Source organism: Hyperolius riggenbachi, chromosome 2, assembly GCF_040937935.1.
Source record: "Hyperolius riggenbachi isolate aHypRig1 chromosome 2, aHypRig1.pri, whole genome shotgun sequence".
NCBI classification, from domain to species: Eukaryota; Metazoa; Chordata; class Amphibia; order Anura; family Hyperoliidae; genus Hyperolius; species Hyperolius riggenbachi.
Genome location: NC_090647.1, coordinates 454482438 through 454505520, shown reverse-complemented (window position 1 = coordinate 454505520; position 23083 = coordinate 454482438). Strand labels below are relative to the sequence as shown.

Below are 23083 nucleotides of genomic sequence, written 5' to 3'. Positions count from 1 at the left end.
AGCACTCAGACCCCAGTCAGATCTTACAGTGTGTTAGAACCAGCTGGAGCTGGGAATTCACACTTAGTCAGATTCCGGTGTTACCTTTAAAGTATTATTATCTGTTAAGACTAGTTCCCAGGTGTTGAGAACAAGGACCTCACACCTAAGACTAGGAGATTGCTACATTGCTACTGTTTATCTGTTAAGACTAGTCCCCAGGTGTTGAGACCAAGGACCTCACACTTAAGACTAGGAGATTGCTACATTGCTACTGTTTATCTGTTAAGACTAGTTCCCAGGTGTTGAGACCAAGGACCTCACACCTAAGACTAGGATTGTTATTTATATTCTGTTACCTGTTATGATCTCTGGCTTTCCTGACCACTCTCCTGCTCACTGATTCGGTACCTCCGCTTATCTGATTACCTGTTGCCGACATTGCCTGTACCTAGATACCGAATCAGTCTTCCGTCTCTGTACTTTATCTGTCCGTGTGTTGCCGACTCTGCTTGTCTGACCTTTCTGGCTGTCACCCAACCCTTGGGTGATCAGCCTTACTGCACTATCTGTGACACTTGCTATTCAGGTGCCACTGTTCACCAGCTGCAAGCACAGGTTTAGGGTCACCTGCTCCTCAAGAGACCATCTTGCAGCTCAGCCAGTGGTTTCTATCACTAGGAGTCCGCTGGCTGCAGTACAGTCTGATTCCCTACTCCTCGGGAAGTCCCTGGCTGCAGTCTAATTATTTCTCTCATTCAACCAGTTATAACTCCGGCAGTCCTGTCAGTGGTTCCTGCTCCTCAGGTGTCCACTGGCTGCAATACCATCTGATTCCCTATTCCCCAGGGAATCCTCGGCTGCAGTTCCATCATAATCACTCATTCCACCAACTGTCCTCTTTGCAGCCCAGTCAGTGGGACCCTGCCCCTCAGGGGTCCACTGACTACAGTGCAGTCTGGTTCCCTGCTCCTCAGGGAGTGCTTGGCTGCAGTAGTGTCTGTATCTCCCGCCCCATGGGAGATAACTTCTCTGATTACTGTTGCACCAAACACTATATCACATTGGGTGTCCTGTGTCTAGCTATACTAGTATTATTGGTGATTCTGCAGATCACACATAATCAGGTATAGCATCTGTATTATTGGTGTTTAGGGATGGTCGGAATGCCAATTTCCGATTCCGCAGTAAATCTGCATTCCGTTGTGTACCGATTACCGATTCCGCCTTCCCCTACCAATTTCCGCATTCCAATGCGGAACTTCCGCCGGAAATTGCGGAAATTCCGCCCGACTTTAACATCGATTTTCTCAAAAACTATAAGGTCTTTTTGAAAACTTTTTTTTGCATCTTGTTCAGAAGATTCTGTTTAATAAACCCTAAAAATTTGGTGTTTCTAGGACTTACGGTGGCTTTGCTATTAACTGCTAAAGTCGGCGGATTTTTACTGTAATGTAAAATGCAGAAAATAGGCAGATGCAGATTTTCTGCATTTTACATTACAGTAAAAATCCGTCGACTTTAGTGGTTAATAGCAAAGCCCCCTTAAGTCTTAGAAACACCAAATTTTCAGGGTTTATTAAACCGAATCTTGTGAACAAGATGCAAACATTTTTTTCAAAAAGACCTTATAGTTTTTGAGAAAATCGATGTTAAAGTCGGGTGGAATTTCCGCGATTTCCGGCGGAAATTTCCGCGATTTCCGGTGGAAATCCGCCTACGGCACTTGCATTACCGATTTCTGCATTCCTATGTGGAAATACAATTTCCGATCGGAATTTCGCGGAATCTGAATGAGCATCCCTATTGGTGATACTGCAGATCACCAATATTCAGAAAAAATCTGTGTTGCTGACACCAATCATTACAGTACGTAGGTAACAACTAACTATAATCCCTAGAAGTAGTGTAGTAGTTGATAACTAACTCGTGTGACAGACAGTGACAATAAAAGTCTGTCACACACGGACGCAATCAATAGGGTCGGGCAGATGACAGTCACAGATCACAACAGATGCTGGCCTGGCCTAGTGGCCTGTGAAGTAACTATTACACAGTAGTTAGTAGTGATGATAGTGAAGCCTGCGGCACTAAATAAACTCACAGACTAGCAGTACAAATTAAGTAAAGTAGTATGTAGGTAATACAACTACTACTAACTATAATACCTAGCAGTAGTGTATACAGTAGTCAATAACTAACTCGTGTGACAGACAGTGAGTGACAATAAAAGGCAGATGACACGCAGCCAGTCACAGATCACAACAGATGCTGGCCTGTAAAGTAACTAATACAGTACTGAAGCTAATAAACTCACAGACTAACAGTACAAATTAACTAAACTAGTACTAGTACACAACTAATTATAATCCCTAACCTACCTAAGCTAGTAGTAGGCTAAGGCTACCCTAGGCTAGCAGGCCCTAGCCTGCACACAGACCTAACACTAGCCTAGCACAGTATACAGTACACTACACTAACTGACTGAACTATAACAAAATCACTAACTAACTATAAATGAGTACAATAAATGTGTTCAGAATGTGATTGTTTGCAAAAACGCTGGGTAAAACAGTTGAAAAGCACTTGCTAAGACACATAGCAGTGCTGGAGATGCTCTTAGTACCGCAGAGCCACACAGCAGCAAGGACGCGTTCCCTAAGATGGCTGGCGCCTTATATAGAGGAGGGGAGGGCCAGGCTCCCCTCCACTGATTGGTTGCTGGGGCCTCGGCTGGGGGACTTCTGATTGGCCCAATGACGTCATCCCCTGGATACCGAAGTCGAATTCGTGATCACGCGTTAACAACCATGATCACGGCCGAATTTGAGAGTGACTATTCGGGTACATTCGAATTCGGAAGCAGTATCGCTCTTCTAATTCGAATTCGAGTTCTGCAATCATGAAAATCTACCTGTAAATCTATGTGTAAATTTGAATTTGTGATGACTCGTCAGCAACCCTGCTTCTAGGTCTATCCCATAACTAATTTCTGCTGCTTTTGCCTGCCTTGAAGCTGCCATTTTTATAGTGATATCAGCACTACGTGCAGAACAAGGATAATTAACATAATTTCTGTCACTTGCTTTGCACAGCATTTTCAGCCTTGTCATTGGAAACAGTTAACACAGAAGTGATTTCTGCCCGCTTTTTCTTGTTCCAAGGAAATCCTCAGTCTATCCCATACAGATCTAATGTAAACAGGAAATGGCTATTAACCTTCTTGGCGGTAACCCCGAGCTGAGCTCAGGGTAAGCTGCCGCTGAGGATTTCTTAGGCCCTGCTTGGCCGATTTTCCTAGTTTTTTTTTAGAACATGCAGCAAGCACTTTGCTTGCTGCGTGTTCGGGTCGATCACTGCCGCTCGCTGCCGATGTGCCGCTACCCGCTGTGATACAGCCCCCCCTGCATACCCCTTGCGCAGCCTGGCCAATCGCCGCCAGGCTGCGCTATGGGGTGGATCGGGACTCCCTGTGACGTCACAACGTTGATGACGTCACTCCGTTCGTCGCCATGGCGACGGGGGAAGCCCTGAAGGAAATCCCGTTTAGAATGGGATTTCTGCATGGGCTTGATCAGAGGGGTGGGAGGGAGGCCACAGGGAGGGGGAATCATGTAGCTAGCACTAGGCTAGCTACATGATAAAAAACAAAAAAAAATTAGGCTTAAAAAAAAACCTCCTGCGGCTGCGCAGCCGCAGAACAATTAACCGCCAGGAGGGTTAAACCTAATCAGCTATTTATTTCTGTGCATGACTTTGACTAATGTCCGCCTAGATTTCCGTGTATTGAGTCTCCAATCTTATTTAAGATTTTTTTTTCTAAACCAAGGTGTGCTTTAAAGCAAACCTGTGTCGAGCACAGCACAAAGAAGGGCTTTTTGGCGCATGCCACTGCACGGCATAGCGCCGAAGCTTGGCGCAGCTACAGTAGTAATGGGTGGCATTTAGAATAAACAGTTTCCTGTAGCTGTGCTTTAAATGAAAAAAAGTGATAATAAACTAATGAGATAAACAATTGGATCTATCCTACTACATCAAAAATGACTTTTTTTTTAAATCCCAAAGTTTTACTGTATTTTAAAGCAGACCTAAAGATCGTTTCCAAACAATCCTCTGTTCCCCTGCTGCGGCTCACTTTTGTTCATGCCGACTTGTAAGTTGACGTACCAGCTCCCGTGGCCAGGAGCGTCCTGCGCAGGTGCAGTACGAGAAAATCTCTACTGTGGCTGCGCAAAATCTCTACTGCGCTTGCGGCACAGTGGACAGCGACTGCCAGAAGCGAAAGGGAGCTGTGGCGGGGGAGTGGAGGATCGTTGGCTAATGTCGCAGGCACATGGTGGCTGCAGGGGGCTGGCAGAAGCCCCAGGTAAGTGAAACTCTTTTTTTTCATCTTCATGTCCACTTTAAAAGCTAAAAAAGTAGGTTTAATGTTGTAGTGTCTCATATGAATGATACAATCTTTCAAACAATGTCAGTGTTCCAGAGCTCATGAACTATTGGCCTTTTTTATCTATCACCTGCACTCAGAAGTTGTTCTCTTCCAGGGAAGAGTTTTATGGCCATAATTCCTGATCAGCGAGGATTACACTATATCTGTTTTATGTCACTATAGTATCTCACTAGCAATTGCTGTGAAACAAATTCCGTAATTCTCCTATTTCAACATAAAGATTTCAACTGCACTCCGTTGGCTATGGATTACTGCACTTTGCCTCTCACAACTGCCCTCATGTTATCTAGTTAGTGCTACACATAAGGAAACTCATGGGCTTAACAAATGAAGCGCAACTCGCCCTCTTCAGGGTCTCTCACCTCCCCGACAGACGACAGCAATGAGATGCTGACTTAGCCCTTGGATTTAAAATGTGTGCAGCAGTTTCTATGGACACAGCAACCGATCAGCAGCTCTTTACATTCCCAAAGTGGAGACATAATAAAGAATAAGCGCTGAAATGGGCTCTGGGTGATTAGCTTCAAATTACCATGTGCATAATTTAAAACAATTTAAATAGCTATTGCAGCATTCACATTAGACCTGTTGGAGATGGCTCATACTTGTTTTATTTATTTTTCAGATATTTTTACCCTCATAGAATAGCTTGGTAATCCGAACACACAAAGCATCCATTCCTGATCTATGCACATTGGATCTTGCTTATTACCTAATACATTACATTTGTTTCCATAGGGGAAAATGTCATCTGGAAATAAAGCAAAGCTATAAAATACAGTGTTGGCCAAGTTGCTGTACTGTGTCTGAATGGTCAGACCTCAGCCCACTATAATAAACAACACAGAGGCAAACACGCTGCTGTAGTTTAATCAAGGTTACACCACAGTGTTGTCAGACAATAATAAAGTGTTAGAACTACAACTAGTGTCGCGTGAAATAGTTCCCACATATTGTGAAAATGGTGTATCAGATTGTTAGGTGAATTTCACAACATGCTGTGCTACAGGAATTGGATGCTTGCGTGGAATGTGGAATGCCACATTCTGTTTTTTGTTTAGCTATAGATGAGCTCGGTCATTATTATAAAACTTAAAAAGTTTGGGGGGTTTTTTGTTTTTTTTTACTTAGTGCTGCCACAGAGGAGGACTTCCATTTACCATCACTCTACCTTGTTTGCAGGAAAAAAATGGGAACTGTGCTCACTAGCAGGCACTGACCGATGCATAGGGGTTAGCACTCTTGACTTGCAGCGCTGGGTCCCCGGTTCGAATCCAAGCCAGGGCACTATCTGCACAGAGTTTGTATGTTCTCCCAATGTCTGTGCGGGTTTCCTCCGAGCACTCTGGTTTCCTCCCGCAAAACATGCAATGTTTTGCTGGGGGGCTCCATGATTTCTAGTTTTGCCCCTGGGGGGCATCATGCCTTGTAGTTACACAACTGATTCGACCAGCAATAGGGGTGACAGTGCTGGAACAAGGACAATAAGAAAGGACCGTGAAGGCTTTATAGGTTACTAAGCCTTCCCTCTCCATAGGTTTCTGTTTTTTTTTATTTTGCTTCACATTCACTTTAACATGCGCTGTCTGCACATGTTAGGTTTTGTGCATATATAGCCCTATCTGTTTATATCTCCTGGATTTATCTTTCTCATAGCTGAGGTGAAAAATAAGAATGTTGAGATGAGATGATTTGTAACATAAATTTTGTGAATCAGATCCACTTTGGTGCTGTTGGCAGTATCAACAGAATTACCTAAACTGCAGTATAGTAAAGCAACCACAAGATGTCACTGGCTGCAGAATGATGTGAAGATCTTTATGGTATTGTGATTGCCTGTATTCATGCTGTGTTCCTCTCTGTTCTAAGTAAGCTTCATATCCTGATGGTTGTGCATGATTTCATCTCTGCACATTTTTCTTCATTAAAGAGTTCTAACTTGTTATACTGGATGCCTATCTGTACGTACCAACCACTCTGCTCCATCAGGTGCAATGTGGTAAAATAAACGCTTTACCCAAACGATTTCTTATCAAGGAGTAAGCAACCGCTGTCACATAGTGCATGGCTGACTTTACAGAGAGGCTTATCTCCTGCCTTTGTGAGAAATTACATTTGCATATCAAATTTTGGAACATCCGTTAGCACACCTGAGCGCTTATAACATATGCTGGCACTTTATAGCGACAGCATTTATATGACAGTTTTCCACTCTCTCCACAGGATTATGTTAAAACACTTTTTTTCCCCCTACAGAGATTAACTTTTACAAAATTAATTTGCAGAACTAGTGGAAATGGTATAACACCAAAGAGCAGGAGTATATACTATATTTCATGATTGCAGATGTTGATATTTTGTTTTTTTTCCGCTTCTTCTTGATGCCAACGGAGCATTTTATTTAGCCTTTGTGAATATTGCTGCTTGGAAATCTTCATACTATAATACACACCAGTAAAGAGAGTAATTGCAAACCACACCAAATGTCTGAAAATCCTGAGATTTGTCATTACACCTGTCTGACAAACAGCTCTGCGGTCACAGGAGAAATAACCCCAATTTGGATTCTGCTTTCAGGCCACCCTCCTGAAGAAATTGCATTTATCTTGTTATTATGGGGAATACTCCATGCTACCATATCTCAATCCTGGTAAACTTTTCAATCCTGCAATATACAGAGGGTGCTGTCGTCACCGGCCACAAGATCGCTGTGCAGAGATAGAGTAACTTGACAAGGCTAGATTCTGTTCTACATGGAACTACAATAACACTGCATACTTTCTTACAAGCAAATTGAATCACCAGCAGAGCAAGGACAAGGTTGTCCAACACCCAAGACTGAGACACCAAATAGCGCCCCTCCATCCCTCCCACCCCAACCATCACACACTGATTGCTATTAGACTAAGAGGTGCCCAAGGGCCCCCAACACCCCCTAAGGCTGGTGCCTCTCTCGCCCAGCCCTGAATGCCGGTTCTGTTAAAGGCTTGTACACAAGTCCAGCAAAGTGCACTACCAACTACATGACATGACCGACCCCACGACAAACCTGTTTACACGACATGTATTTTCCGAGCAGCAACCAACTAAATGACCAACTCATCTACATACTGCGCACGCAAACGAAACGATGGACTGCAGGACATGACCGCATTCAAAAGACTTCGCTCAAATTATTTATACACTTATGGCCAACTGCACTATATCAGCCCAACAGTCATGTGAGCTGATCCGCTGGTTCAGTCAGGCTAACCGCCTGTTATCAGTCGCTCATCTAGTCATTCGCCACGCATACACATGGCTGATTGTCATCCAACAGGCAGAAATCAGGAGACAATCAGGCAGTTTGGTTGAGTATGTGTATGGGCCTTAACCACCCTGGCGTTCTATTAAGATCGCCAGGGCAGCTGCGGGAGGGGTTTTTTTTAATAAAAAAAAAACGATTTCATGCAGCCAACTAAAAGTTGGATGCATGAAAGCCCACTAGAGGGCGCTCCTAACCCATATTTCTGATCGCCTCCGGTGATCCGCAGTAACAAGGAAGGCCGCAATGAGCGGCCTTCCTTGTTTCGTTTTGATCGTCGCCATGGCGACGAACGGAGTGACGTCATGGACGTCAGCCGACGTCCTGACGTCAGCCGCCTCCAATCCAGCCCTCAGCGCTGGCCGGAACTGTTTGTTCCGGCTGCGCAGGGCTCGGGCGGCTGGGGGGACCCTCTTTCGCCTCTGCACGCGGCGGATGGCGATCAGGCAGCACACGCGGCTGGCAAAGTGCCGGCTGAGTGTGCTGCTTTTTACAGCGAGCAAATCGGCCCAGCAGGGCCTGAGCGGCAGCCACCGGCGGTGATGGACGAGCTGAGCTCGTCCATACCGCTAAGGTGGTTAAGAAGCGAAATGAAAGGTCTGCAGCATTTTTTGAATATTTTAATTGCACAACATTTTTGTGTGAAATGAAAGGTCTCCAGCTTTTAAAAATTTTGATTGCATGACCTAGAGCAGTGTTTCTCAACATTGTATTGGTATGTACCCCTTTTAAAACAAACCCTGTAATCACCAAGTACCCCCTAGCATAGCAAACATGATCACAAGTACCCCATGACAAATATAAATTTAATCGTAGTACATGATGATTGCTTCTAAACAATTTCCAAGCATTTATTATTGCTTTTTGTGTTGTTTAAATAAGATTTATCTTTTTCTACAACTTGTTATTCTTGGTGAAGTATATCAAGCCTGAGTACCCCGGGAGCAACAGAAGTACCCCTTGGGGTATGCGTACCACACGTTGAGAACCTAGGACCTAGAGCACCAAAACACAGACAGTCAGTTACAGACTCTGTGGATGAGCAGCTGTTGAAGACTTGATTGCATCATTCCCATTGTTCAGACTACAGGGGGGCAGGCACAGACTGCATCTTTCTGAGAAGATTGCAACCAACAGCAATAGCAGTCTGTGGTGCTGTAATAAGAAAGCCATGCCATTGGTGGCATAACTACAGTTTATAGGGTACCGCACAGAAACTTCGATGGGGCATCCCAGTGTTCACACCCTTCCCTTGCCTCCCCTTGGGACCATTCATGGCCTTGTGGCCCATCTCCAAAGGGTCATAAAAAAGTGTGGCCATCGTGATCTTCACACCCATAAGAAGTGTAGCCACAAAAACACCTGATGTGAAATATATTCCCCCGTATCAGAGGAGGGGAAGGTTATTAGTTGGGGCCCCCTACAGCTCTGGGCTCCCTGCAATCGGAAGTGCTGCTCCCCTCTAAATACACCCCTGCAGGCCATGTCTTTAAACATCCAATCCTATTGTGAGCATTTCAACAAGAATAAAAGGACTAGCATTGTGTTTCTGATAATAGCTCTGATCTGTGTTGTATAGACAAGAGCCACTGGGAAAAGCAAAAACAATTACAGGCGTGGAGGAAGACTTTTTCTACGGACAGATTACTGTTGTCAAGGTTGCAAAAAAAAAAAAAAAAAAGCAGGAAATTTAAAATATTTGTCAGTGTGGAAAATCATAGCTGTCTGAACACTGAAATGGAACAGTAATTTTTAATCACATTAAATATACAGTATAATGGTTGACGTGGCAGTCGCATGTAGTACATTCGATTTTCAGCAAAATAGGAAAACATTGGAGGGTTTTTTTTTCAAGGAAGGAGCAAACAGCAGACATACATGCACACAATGCTGTGTAAATTGTGAATTAAAACGTAAAATGATTTTCAAACCAACTAACTAACCCCTGCTGCCTCCACCAGCTACACTAACCTCTGATGCCCCCACCAGCTACACTAACCCCTGCTGCCCCTACCAGCTACACTAACCCCTGATGCCCCCACCAACTACACTAACCCCTGCTGCCCTCATCAACCACACTAACCCCTGCTGCTCCCACCAGCTACACTAACCCCTGCTGCCCCTACCAGCTACACTAACCCCTGCTGTCCTCATCAACCACACTAACACCTGCTGCTCCCACCAGCTACACTAACCCCTGTTGCCCCCACCAGCTACACTAACCCCTGCTGCTCCCACCAGCTACACTAACCCCTGCTGCCCCCATCAACTACACTAACCACTGCTGCCTCCACCAGCTACATTAACCCCCTGCTGCCCCCACCAACTACACTAACCGCTGCTGCCCCCACCAACTACACTAACCGCTGCTGCCCCCACCAACTAATCCCTGCTGCCCCCACCAACTACACTAACCCCTGCTGTTCCCACCAGCTACACTAACCCCACCATTTACACGGATTGATTGGAATTTACATTAGGTGCACACTTTGCAGTATCAGTCTTCACAATGCTGCTTCACAATGATCGAATCTGCCAGCAGTCATATCATCTCATATGAAAGACACATTTACTTATATAGTATAATCTCGTTATAATAAACTCTGGTATAGTAAACATTTGGGTATAGTAAACTACCTCTGTAGGTCCCAACCAATTATCATAAGTTTATGGGAGCAAAGCCTGGTATAGTAAACTCTGATGTAATAAAACTTCTGTTATAGTAAACATGTTTTTGGCCACTGACTCTGGATATAGTAAACAGTGGGCGGCGCAAGCATATGTCAGTGTGAAACCCCTAGTCAGCTGCTCTCTTCAAACTGGTTGCAGGAGAGTTGATGCCTGATAACATTTAGACAAGACAAGAAGAATGGCCCCAGCGCTGGATATACAGTACTGTATAAATAAGCAGCCTGTGGAAAATGAGGAATAATGTGAATACAAACAAAAGAGAATGCAGAATTACTACTTCCACTTTGCAATCACTGATAATGGCATCATCACAGTCCTCCCATGGGATGGTACGTACTGACAGGAATATCTTCCTGGTAGCGTGTGGAGCGTAGTACAGGCTACTTTTACTTGTAGTGCAGAAGATTAGAGTGGGCCATCTCACTGCACAACTAAGGAGAGTGGAGAGAAGAGTGCTAAGTCCTGCCTGCAGATGTTTTGGAGCCACTCGCATTACAGTTTTCAGTGGCTTATCACGATCGGCTGCATTTTGAAGAAAAGCTTTATGATTCACTCAAGTGTGAGCAGAAAGTTTTGCAGGACACATCCTGTAAGTCCCACCCACGGAGGTATCAGAACCACTCACAGGAAGCAAGTGGTTGCCTCTATTCACTGACGGCTGCAATTTTAAAGGATGCCTCGGTATTGTACCAGTGATTTGTCCAGCCTGGCTATGCAGCCCTAAGGTATATTTAACCTTGTAGTAATCCATATGTGCAAGTGCTTGTACTGTACCTCTAATAGGAGGACACAATTGCTCATTTGCAGCAGAGAATGTACCAGGCCATGCTGGGTCATTTCTAGGACAATTTCTGATATAGTAAACTTTTGATATAGTAAACCTGTTTTCCTGCTCCCGGGCCCTGGGAGTTTATTTTTAAGGGATTCTACGGTATTACATCATCTGGAACAGCCAGATGTATAAGAATGCAGTGATGCCAGATATGAATAGACAATGCAGGCTGGTGCTGGAGGTCAGGACACATCATAGGCAGCCTATTCAAGCCTGGGAACAAGCAGCTCACCCTGCCTGGGTAGAAACCCTATTCCCCCCATCCATTAAAACAAATGCCTCTAGTGTCCACTGCCTCCTCCCACTGACACACGCAACCAGCTCCACACTGCTAGCTGGCCCTAATAATACGCTCAGCCTGTGCAGTCAAACCTTTGCCCGTTAGATTCTCACCAATCCTTGTTAGTGCATCCAGCACCTTGTTAGTTCCAGCTTCAATTCTCATCAGTGAGCGGCAGTGCAATCAGCACGCTTGCTCCAGCTTAACGTAGCGTTGCCTGCTAGCCTGGGATTCCCTGGTGGTCGGCGCTGCAATTTCCCCAGGGCATCCGAGGTTCCAGCTTCAATTCTCATCAGTGAGCGGCAGTGCAATCAGCACGCTTGCTCCAGCTTAACGTAGCGTTGCCTGCTAGCCTGGGATTCCCTGGTGGTCGGCGCTGCAATTTCCCCAGGGCATCCGAGGTTCCAGCTTCAATTCTCGTCAGTGAGCGGCAGTGAAATCAGCAAGCTTGCTCCAGCTTAATGCAGAGTGGCCCACTAGCCTGGGGTTCCCTGGCGGTCGGCGCTGGAATGCCAGAACTTGCAGCTGTAGGATGTCATGTGCTGAACACCCTCATGATCCCCGGCTAGCCCACTGACCACACCGCCCACTGCAGAGCACTGTGGGGCGGACCCCCCCAGTTACTCTGTCATCAGCCACTGCTGATGACATGGCAGCGCTACTTGCTTGTGGGAGAGCGACACGCATATTCAGCCCTCACATTTTGGCCTCTGAGCCCCCCCCTCCCCCCCCCCCCCCCCCTTCCCTTCCACTTTTGGGGAAGAAAAACATATAGGGCTTGATTCACAAAGCGGTGCTAACTGTTAGCACGCCTGTGAAAACCCCCTTAGCACGTCTAAACAAGCTTTTCGCGCATAAAAGTTTACGCGCGCAAAACTTTATGCTGCACAGAGCACAGGGCGCACCGCGCGAAGTGCCCATTAAAACCTATGGGACTTAGCGCGCGTAAAAACTTTGCGCGCGTAACACTTTACGCGCGCAAAGTTAGCGCACGATCTGATTGAGAAATCCGGTGCTAACCTACTTAGCACCCTGGTTAGCGCGTCTAAAGACTTTAGACGTGCTAAGTAGGTTAGCACCGCTTTGTGAATCAAGCCCATGGTATATTAAATTGAAAATAATTCAAACAAAGAATATCAAATTCTCAATTTAATATTCTTTAATGAAAAATATGTACTCATTTTAAATTCCAGAAAAGTTGGGTCAGGGGCAGTAAAATACTTAAAGGAGAACTGTAGGCATATGGAAGCGGTCATATTGATTTCCTTTTAAGTAATACTAGTTGCCTGGCAGCCCTGCTAAGCTATCTGCCTGCAGTAGAGTGAATCACACCAGAAACAAGCATGCAGCAAATCATGTCAGATCTGACAAAAATGTCAGAAACACCTGATCTGCTGCATGCTTGTTCAGGGTCTCGGGATAAAAGTATTAGAGGCAGAGGATCAGCAGGATAACCAGGCAACTGGTATTGCTTAAAAGGAAAGCAATATGGCACCCTCCATATACATCTCACTACAGTTCTCCTTGAAGTAGCAACCGTCAGAAGTAAAGACTAGGAGATGTACACCATTCTGTGAAATCCGGCAAAGGCAAGTAGTGCTAAAAAAAAAAAAAAAAAAAAAAAAAAAAAAGAAGAAGAAGAATGCTCCAAAAGGTAAAAAAAGACTTGGGGATTTCATCATTTACAGCAGGTAACTGTTATAAAAAATAAGAGGATCCAGAGACTGCTATGTACACAATGGGACAAGGCCAAAAGCCAATAAAGGATGGCTATGAGTTTTAGGGCATAAGGTGGTACTGCATTAAAAATAGACCCTTTCTAAAAGCTCTCGACCAATACTATCTCTACAAAAAAAGATATTATGCGTTAACTCTTATACCAAGAAAGCTGTCTTGTGATGAACTAAAAAGTTATTTTCTCATACTGATTTTCACTTCATTGTAAACTGCTGGACCTAAATTTGTGTTGGTCCAACAGATACCATAATGGTATCTGTTGGACCATTTTTTGAAACTAACAACAGCACACAGGGGGAGAGATACTGCTTGTGTGGCAGTTGGCATCAGGTTTACAGACAGGAAACTCTCATGGCCATGGCCCCGACATCACACTGTGGGAGGGGTTTCACCACAAAGATGATCTATTCAAGAAAGGGTAAAGATTTTTTGTGGGAAAGGGGGTATTGGCTACTGTTTGGGGTGAAGTTCAATCTTCGTTTTAAGTTCCTCTTTAAATCCCCTTGGATTGGCATTATGGTATAACATAAGATACACAGCTACCAGACTCCTCATTTATCCTTATCCTGTCCCTAGTATGTAAACGTATACTCATTTCTAGCTGCCTTTCCGTATTTCCTATGTACGATGGAATACACTACATACCGACTACAACAATTAATAAAGGTCTTAATATCCAAAATCCTCCTACCCTGTAAATCCCTAAACTATGTGACATTTGTTTAATCCTGTGTTTTCTGACACGTAATCTACTCTGCTTTCCAATGCGATGACTCCCGAGTCCTGGCTTATAGTATTTGTTGCCTGCCAGATCTTATGCCTGTGTTTTCTTGATGGATGTAAGTAGTGGGCGTCTTACCAGACTCCTTTTACAGCTCACAAGTTCTAGTCCTTAACTGCAAACAGAAAGTGACACAACTTCAACGTCCATGACATCATAAAAAATGACATCAATTTAAAAATGTAGAGGAGAAAAAACATAATAAATAGATGGCTTCTAGAAATCATCTATATAAGGGTCACATGATCTTGTCAATGTTTTGTAGTTCTTCATGCCAGAATAGTGTATATTAACTAGCAATGTGGTCCTGTTTATGAGGTCACCCTCCCAATGACCTTGCCTCCTCCAAGAGGTGCCAATATAATGACAGTGTGGGTGTTATTTAAATATCATGGTTTAGCACTGGGTCGCTTTGACTGGCCAGCCTATTCCAATGACAGACAAAGCATTAGTTACACAGCTGCCATTGTAAGAGATCACTGATGGTAATCTGGTGACGGGACGTTGTAATACAGTTAAGCTGGCCATACGCTGGCCCGATTTGCCGCCGTTTCGACAGCATATTCGATCAATGGGATCGAATCTGCTGCCAATCATTCGCGCTACACGCCGAATTTCGATCCATTTCGTCCGATCCCGTCGATCGCTCCGTGCGGAAAATTACCGTCGATCGCCCGCGGGTAGGGAGCGCGTCGCTAGCAGCGTTCGAGTGCCCGACGACCGACGCAATAGAGCGGCAATACATTACCTGCTCCGCCGGCGCGACTGCCCCCGGTCACCGCTGCTCCGTCTCCGCTCTGGTCTCCGGCATGCTTCAGTTCCTCCTGCCCGGCAGGAAGTTTAAACAGTAGAGGGCGCTCTACTGTTTAAACTTCCTGCCGGGCAGGAAGAAGTAAAGCATGCTGGACCTGGAGACCAGAGCGGAGACGGAGCAGCCGTGACCGGGGGCAGTCATGTCGGCGGAGCAGGTAATGTATGCGGGCGGGAGCGGCGGCAGCAGCACCACCACAACAGATTGTGAACGGTTTCAGGCTGAAATCGGTTCACAATCTGTATGCAGTAAAGGTGGCCATACGATCCCTCTCTGATCAGATTCGATCAGAGAGGGATCTATCTGTTGGTCGAATCTGATGGCAAATCGACCAGTGTATGGCTACCTTAATAAATGTTCTATTTTAAATCTACATTAAAGAGAATCTGTACTCTAATATTCTTACAATAAAAAGCATACCATTCTATTCATTATTTTCTCCTGTGCCCCTCTGTGCTGTTTCTGCCACTCTCTGCTGCAATCCTGGCTTGTAATTAACAGTTTTAGGCAGTGTTTACAAACAAACTAACCAGCTTCTAATAGGCTCAACTAAGCATAGTGTGTGAGTCATTCAGAGTATGCAGGGGGCCTGCAGAGGGTGTGTATCGCTTCTACCAATCACAAGCAGCCCTGCATATTCCACACAATCAAGCTTTAGCCCGACAAACAGGACAGAGGAAAGATACATTGATTTATTACAGAGACAGTGCAGTTAGGAAAGACTGCAGTAAGCCAGAGCAGATTAGAACAGGCAAAGGAACTTATAGGATAGAAGAACTAAGGCTGAAAAATTTGTTACAGAGTCTCTTTAAAGGGAATCTGAAGTGAAAATAAACATATGATATAATGAATTGTATTGTATGTGTAGTACAGCGAAGACTTGAACATTAGTACCACAGATATGAGTCTCATATTGTTTCCAGTACAGGGAGAGTTAAGAAATGTCAGTTGTTATCTATGCTAAAGAGCCTTTCCAAGCTTTCTGACCCAACTTGAGTCGCTGTTTTCAGGAGCACTGATACATCAAAGAAAAAGTCAGAGACAGATTTAGATAAGATTTTTACTGCAGGGAAGATGAAAAGGTCATTAGCTCTGCTTGTTTTATAGTTTAAAATACAGAGTGTGACTTGTAATTGCAAGTATGACAGAATTATGCAATGTTTTTTTTTTAAAAAAAAGCTATACTTTATATCTAAAAATTAAAATATGAGACTATGTTCTATTAATTATCAGTAATACACATACACACATGGCCGGATTTCTGGCAAGGCCACATAGGCCATGGCCTAGGGCACCAGATAAACATGGGGCAGCCTACAGGCAGCCAGTGGGCTTTATTTGCAGATTAACAAATGAAAGGGATCGGGTCAACCGCGTTATTTGAACCAGGTGCCTGTGCTGTGCTGCAGGCAGATGCACTGCACTAACCAAGCATGTGCGAACAGTGTGTGATTAGCAAGCAGCCAGACCTGGTCCAATGACACAGCAGAAGCTGCGGGTGGTTACGGAAGGCTGGGTCAGGCACGCACGTGGTGTGGGGGATGAAAGGACCCGGGGCAGCACCAGCGAATAGTACAGAATACAGAAGGCAGCCTATCATAGTCCCCATTTCCTGGTTATTGGTTGGCTAGTGGTGGTCTACATCACTTTACCATGGAGACCGAAGTGGGTATGGGACTTTTTATGGGTTGCCCACTCCACCCACTGTCCAGTTGTGGTAGGATACTGTGTGGTTAGGGGGCGGCTAGTAAAAGTGGGCCTTGGGCGGTAAGAAGTACAAATCCGGCCCTGCATACACATACATATCATTACATCATAAGTTATTTCACTTCAGTGTCACTTTAATGTATTCTAAAAGATGAACATGTATACTTATCTCCCTTTCACTATCTGCAGGAAGCAGAAGCTAGTGCCTCAAAAGAGAACCCATTTTCAAAGGTTTGTGTGGATTTGTCACAGCTGGACACCATTAGCTTACATACGGTGGGTTTTTGATTATTGTATCCTTCCACTCACCCTCAATATACATTTTGACTCTGATCATATGTTATCCCTTGCAGAACAAACTCAGACATCATGTCCCCAAAAGAGCAAGCTCAGACATCATGTCCCCCACAGAACAAGCTCAGACATCATGTCCACCACAGAACAAGCTCAGACATCATATCCCCCACAGAACAAGCTCAGACATCATGTCCGTCACCAAACAAGCTTAGACATCATGTCCCCCCACAGAACAAGCTCAGACATCATATCCCCCACAGAACAAGCTCAGACATCATGTCCGTCACCAAACAAGCTTAGACATCATGTCCCCCACAGAACAAGCTCAGACATCATATCCCCCACAGAACAAGCTCAGACATCATATCCCCCACAGAACAAGCTAAGACATCATATCCCCCACAGAACAAGCTCAGACATCATATCCCCCACAGAACAAGCTCAGACATCATATCCCCCACAGAACAAGCTCAGACATCATATCCCCCACAGAACAAGCTCAGACATCATATCCCCACAGAACAAGCTCAGACATCATATCCCCCACAGAACAAGCTCAGACATCATATCCCCCACAGAACAAGCTCAGACATCATATCCCCCACAGAACAAGCTCAGACATCATATCCCCCACAGAACAAGCTCAGACATCATATCCCCCACAGAACGGGCTCAGACATCATATCCCCCACAGAACAAGCTCAGACATCATATCCCCCACAGAACAAGCTAAGACATCATATCCCCCACAGAACAAGCTAAGACATCATATCCCCCACAGAACAAGCTCAGACATCATATCCCCCACAGAACAAGCTCAGACATCATATCCCCCACAGAACAAGTTCAGAAATTATGTCCGTCACCAAACAAGCTTAACCACTTTCCAACTGAGGGGTTTTACCCCCTGACCACCAGAGCAATTTTCACCTTTTAGCGCTCCTTCCATTCATTCGTCTATAATTTTATCATTACTTATCGCAATGAAATGAACTATATCTTGTTTTTTTCGCCACCAATTAGGCTTTCTTTAGGTGGGACATTATGCCAAGAATAATTTTATTCTAAATGTGTTTTAATGGGAAAATAGGAAAAAATGTGGGAAAAAATGTATTATTTTTCAGTTTTCGGCCTTTATAGTTTTTAAATAATGCATGCTACTGTAATTAAAACCCATTAAATGTATATGCCTATTTATCCCGGTTATAAAACCGTTTAAATTATGTCCCTATCACAATGTTTGCCGCCAATATTTTAATTGGAAATAAAGGTGCATTTTTTTCAGTTTTGCGTCCATCCCTAATTACAAGCCCATAGTTTATAAAGTAACAGTGTTATACCCTCTTGACATAAATATTTAAAAAGTTCAGTCCCTGAGGTAACTATTTATGTATTTTTTTTAAATTGTAAATTTTTTATTTTTTTTTAATTACAAAAAAAAAAATTGGGGAGTGTGGGAGGTAAGGAGTTAATTTTTTGTGTAAAACTAGTTTATTTGTGTGTAAAAAATGGTTTTGGTGTAGTTTTACTATTTGGCCACAAGATGACAACAGTAACTTTTTATTTCATGCGACCTGCAAGCGTCCTTCCGGACGCTTGCAGGAAGTAGAAAGAGGCTGGGACTTTGTTATTGCTCACAATGATCGCGCTGCTCAGCCGAGCGGCAGCGGATCATTGCGGGGCTTAGATCAACGAACGGGAATGGATTTTCCCGTTCGTTGATCTCTGGGCGAGCGGGCGGCGGCGTGTTTACTAGCGGCGGGCGGCATGTTTACGAGCGGGAGCGCGGGCAGCGGCGGGAGTGTGCAAAGTACGGATTTCTCCGTCCCTGGGGGTTAAAGGATGGAAAAAGGGACGGAGAAATCCGTTCGGGCGGGGGTAAAGTGGTTAAACATCATGCCCCCACAGAACAAGCTCAGACATCATATACCCCACAGTACAAGCTCAGACATTATATTCCCCACAGAACAAGCTCAGACATGTTTCCCACAGAACAAGCTCCGACATCATGCCCCCACAGAACAAGTTCAGACAAACAAGCTCAGACATCGTGTCCCCCACAGACAGAGCCAGGACAAGGTCCTCTAGCACCCAAGGCTGAGACACCAACGTGCACTCCTCCATCTCTTCCACCCCAGCCATTACACACTGATTGCTATTAGACTAAGAGGTGCCCCAGGGCCCCTAACCTCCCAATCTCTAGTTTTCTGGCAGGCAGTCACTGCCATGTATCCCCTTTTTTTTACTTCTCTCTGCTTCAAACACAATAGGGGAATGATAGCTGAGTGAGTTTTGCGACCCCACCTACACCGCACCCTGAGGCTGGAGCCTCTCTCGCCTCTGTCTCGACCCAGCTCTGCCCACAGATGAAGTTCAGACATTATGTACCTCACCGAACAAGCTCAGACATTCATATCCCCCACAAACAGTGGCGACACCGTGGAAGGCTTTCTGGTGCTATAGCACCCCCTAGCTGCCCAATTGCACCCTCAGAGCACCTCCATTGAGTGTGGAGCAGCCAGCACATGGAACGGAGAGGAGACAGCCAGCCCAGTCAGAGAGTCTCTCACCTCTCCACTCGCCTATAGTGCCAAAGTGTCCTCTTTTCCTTCCTCATCTTCTGCCGCTGTGTATCATGGTTTATATGTGACGCCAAAAAACTTAAATATTTATATATTTCACAGAATAAGCATCACAAAATAAAAACCCTGTATAAGGGTTATAATTTAACAGCCCAGTCAGGTTGCATTGCAAGAGCAGTGTGTGCCAATGAGGATTGTTTGCTGTGTGGACGAGACATTCTTTGGAGATGTAAGTGAGTACATCCTACTGGGGGAAGAGGAAACAACTGTGCAAATAGTGGCCTGATATTATTATTTAGTATTTATATAGCGCCGACATCTTCCGCAGTGCTGTACAGAGCATATTGTTTTGTATTGTATGTATCGTAGTCTAGGGCCAATTTAGGGGAAGCCAATTAACTTATCTTTAGGTTTTTGGGGTATGGGAGGAAACTGGAGTACCTGGAGGAAACCCACGCAAACACGGGGAGAACATACAAACTCCTTGCAGATGTTGACCTAGCTGGGATTCAAACCGGGGACCCAGTGTTGCAAAGCGAGAGCGCTAAGCACACCGCCACGGTGGCATAGTGTCACTACTTGCCACCAACTGAGAGGAACTTGGCCTGTATACCCCTTATAGTATAAGGGGTATGTTCCCCAACCCTGTCCTCAAGGCCCACCAACAGTGAATGTTTTGTGGAAATTCACAGAGGTAGATCATCACTAATTACCCCACCTGTGCATGTTTGTGGTTTTCTGCAAAACATGTACTGTTGGTGGGCCTTGAGGACAGGGTTGGGGAACTCTGCCTTATACTGCCTCCTATACCCTCTTCACCACTATGGACTGTATATCCCAGCTCCCTATATTGTCCCTTATATACTCCACACCCTTATGGACTTTATACTCTAACCCCCTATACTCTTCCTTTATCCCCACAACCACCCCCCATGTTAATGCTAATGTTTTGCTTTGGCCATGCTAAATGTATTCGCTCCTGCCAATGAAGCTTTGTTTGGATTTGGATTTGGTATTGCAGATATAGAGGTTTATTTTATGAAAAAAAGACTGTATTTGCCTGTGGAAATAAATGTGAATTCTCCTTTCACCGATATATACATATTGGTGGCAGTCTATTAGTCAGCAGTGTATGTCATCATCACTCTGCGCCCTTCCTCACAGAATAGGCCTGATAAGTGAGCTATGCGAGGGTTAACAGACATTAAATCCTTTATGCACAAAAGCTTATATGAAAGTTTCCTTGCCTGGAACAGTCCAGAAACCCGCCATTATGGTAGGGAATATGCACTCCCCCACCATGCAGATCTGCCTGGATTAACCTCAGAAGAGTAGTCCAGGATTCTAAAATTCTCAGTTTGTAGATTCAACTTTAGCGATTAGGAGTCAAGAGGATACATTAGCATTAAACTTAGCAAATCCTCTCAAAGCAACTGACAGCAGCGGCTTTCCTGTTTCCTCATTGCAAAGTCAATCTCGGGGAGGAAAAAAGCGCAGTTATACAAGATGTATCTGTGACATGGCAGCTGGTTTAAAAGATAAACTTTATGGGGTGCATTAGAAGACTGTGCTTCAATCTGACATTAAAACGTGCAAGTCGGCATTCACTTATTCCACACTGTGTTTCAAATGTACACTTAAAGAGTAAGTCATAGTCAATATGTTACCTTTTTACGCTTCTGTGCAGCATTGAAGTCAGGCCGAAAATGCAACTCTCTAGTCACTGTTACAAGGATATTTCTTTGAATAGTGCTGCAGCAAGTTTAAATGCCAAGTTTAGGCATATATATACATTTAAAGTGTACTTACTTTAGTAGTGGAAAGCCTCTGGATAGTCCAGAGCCTTCCCAGATCTTCCTGCTGCCCACTCATCCACCACTGGTACCCTCTGAGCATCAGGGCCGGCACTTCCATTAAGGCAAAGGGGGCATTTGCCAGAGTCTGCAGGGGCCCCCAGGTGTCTCCCACTGCCCCTTTAAGAATATGTGCCCACCTGCAGCAGCTGCTGCCTGGGTTTGTGGGTGAAGGTGAAGCAGCTGGAGTCGTCAGGGGAGGGAGGTGGTAGGGTGGTAGGTATGCATAGTTTACCTGATTCTGCTGGAATCATGGTTTCCATGGTTCCCATTCCAACTTGGTGCTGTGTCACATGGCTGGCCGCAGTGCCCTGCTGTTACTGGGGATCAGTTGGATGCTGGAGTGGCTGCAGCTGGACTAGATGGAAATTTCTGCCTAGTGACTGCATATTTTGTCATGACCTGGTGGCCTTTAGGTAGCAAAGTAGCTTGTCACCCACTAGTGATGACCCATCATCCCTTGTACCAACACCAATTACCGTCTGTAGCAATATGCAGTATTGCCGTTTAGCCACTAGGTGTCTCTCTCTACTACTGTTATTAAGGATTCAGTTATGTTCATTCTTGTTGGTTCCTCCCTGTGGAGTACATTTGAAATCGGCGCCGGATGACTTGGGCGCAGGATACAGCGGTATATAGCTGATCCTGCTTCTGCACAAGTCCGGGCCGATCTAATTACTATTCCCCCTCCAGGCAGCCATGGATAGTGGGGGAATGAAATAATTCGGCTTCCAGCGATTGCTGGAGGCCGAATTATTGTGTTTTTAAGCAACCTCGGCTCCGTCTTCTGATGGAGCCGACGTTACTCACTGAGCGCTTCAATAGGAGTGATTCCTATTGAAGTCTATGGAGGAGCCAGCTGCGCCCAAATCTAGCAGCGCTGAAAAGCACTGCTCTGCTCCCTGTGTGTAGGAGTCACAGGTCTGTGTGATTAGCACCTCTCAGTTACAGTATAATATGTGTCTGCACATAGAAGCAATCTAACATAAGATCAACAGTGCTCTGACATGCGCTCTCTTACCAAAAAAGGCTGTTTTTTTTTTTGTTTTGTTTTTTTTTGTTTTTTTTACCAAAAAGGCTGGTAAGCAAGCAGGGATAGTCACAGCTTCAACCTTAGTTCTGGCCTCAGTTCAACTTTGAACCTGTGTCTGCACTAACCTTCACTTTCAGTGAGTTCTATTGAACTGGCAGATATCTGTAGGATCAGTCTGCCTGTATGCAGGGCCGGATTTGTACTTCTTACCGCCCAAGGCCGACTATTACCAGCCGCCCCAACTGAAACCGTATCCTACCACCTCTCTCCTCACACACCCATCCAAACATTTTTGAGCCGATGGTGTCCACTATTGGGGCTAGTGCCGAGGTCTCCACGGCAACGTGAAGTGAATCAATCATGTCACACGGGGGAACTGTTCAATCAAGCGATCTACAGGTGATCCACCACACACACATAGTCAAAAGTGGCTCACAATTGGACATTGGGTGGGGTCAGCAACACGTAAAAGTGAGTCCTGTACCCACTGCTGTCTCCAGGGTAACAGCGCTAGCCAATCAATTAAGAAATGGGTACTGTGAGAGGCTGCTTTCTGTATTCTGTACTATTTGCTGGTGCTGCTTCTGGTCCTTTCATCCCCCACACCAAGTGTGTGAGACCCGGCCTTCTGTAACTGCCTGCAGCTGCTAGTCATTGGACAAGGTCTGGCTTTTTGCTAGTCACACACTGTTCACAAACGTTTGGTTAATGGACTGCAGCTACCTGTAGCACAGCACAGGCAGGTG

At 45.0% G+C, this 23083-nt stretch overlaps 1 long non-coding RNA gene across 2 annotated transcripts in view; it reads right to left on the bottom strand.

Annotated features, from left to right (window-relative positions):
• The window catches only part of LOC137544783 (uncharacterized), a 66998-nt gene extending 45248 nt beyond the window's left edge, over nucleotides 1-21750 (bottom strand). The window contains exon 1 of one of the 2 annotated variants that reach the window (XR_011025921.1): nucleotides 21540-21750. This is a non-coding gene — a long non-coding RNA (uncharacterized lncRNA). The other variant, XR_011025920.1, reaches the window with a different exon arrangement.
• Between the last annotated feature and the right edge of the window lie 1333 nt (nucleotides 21751-23083).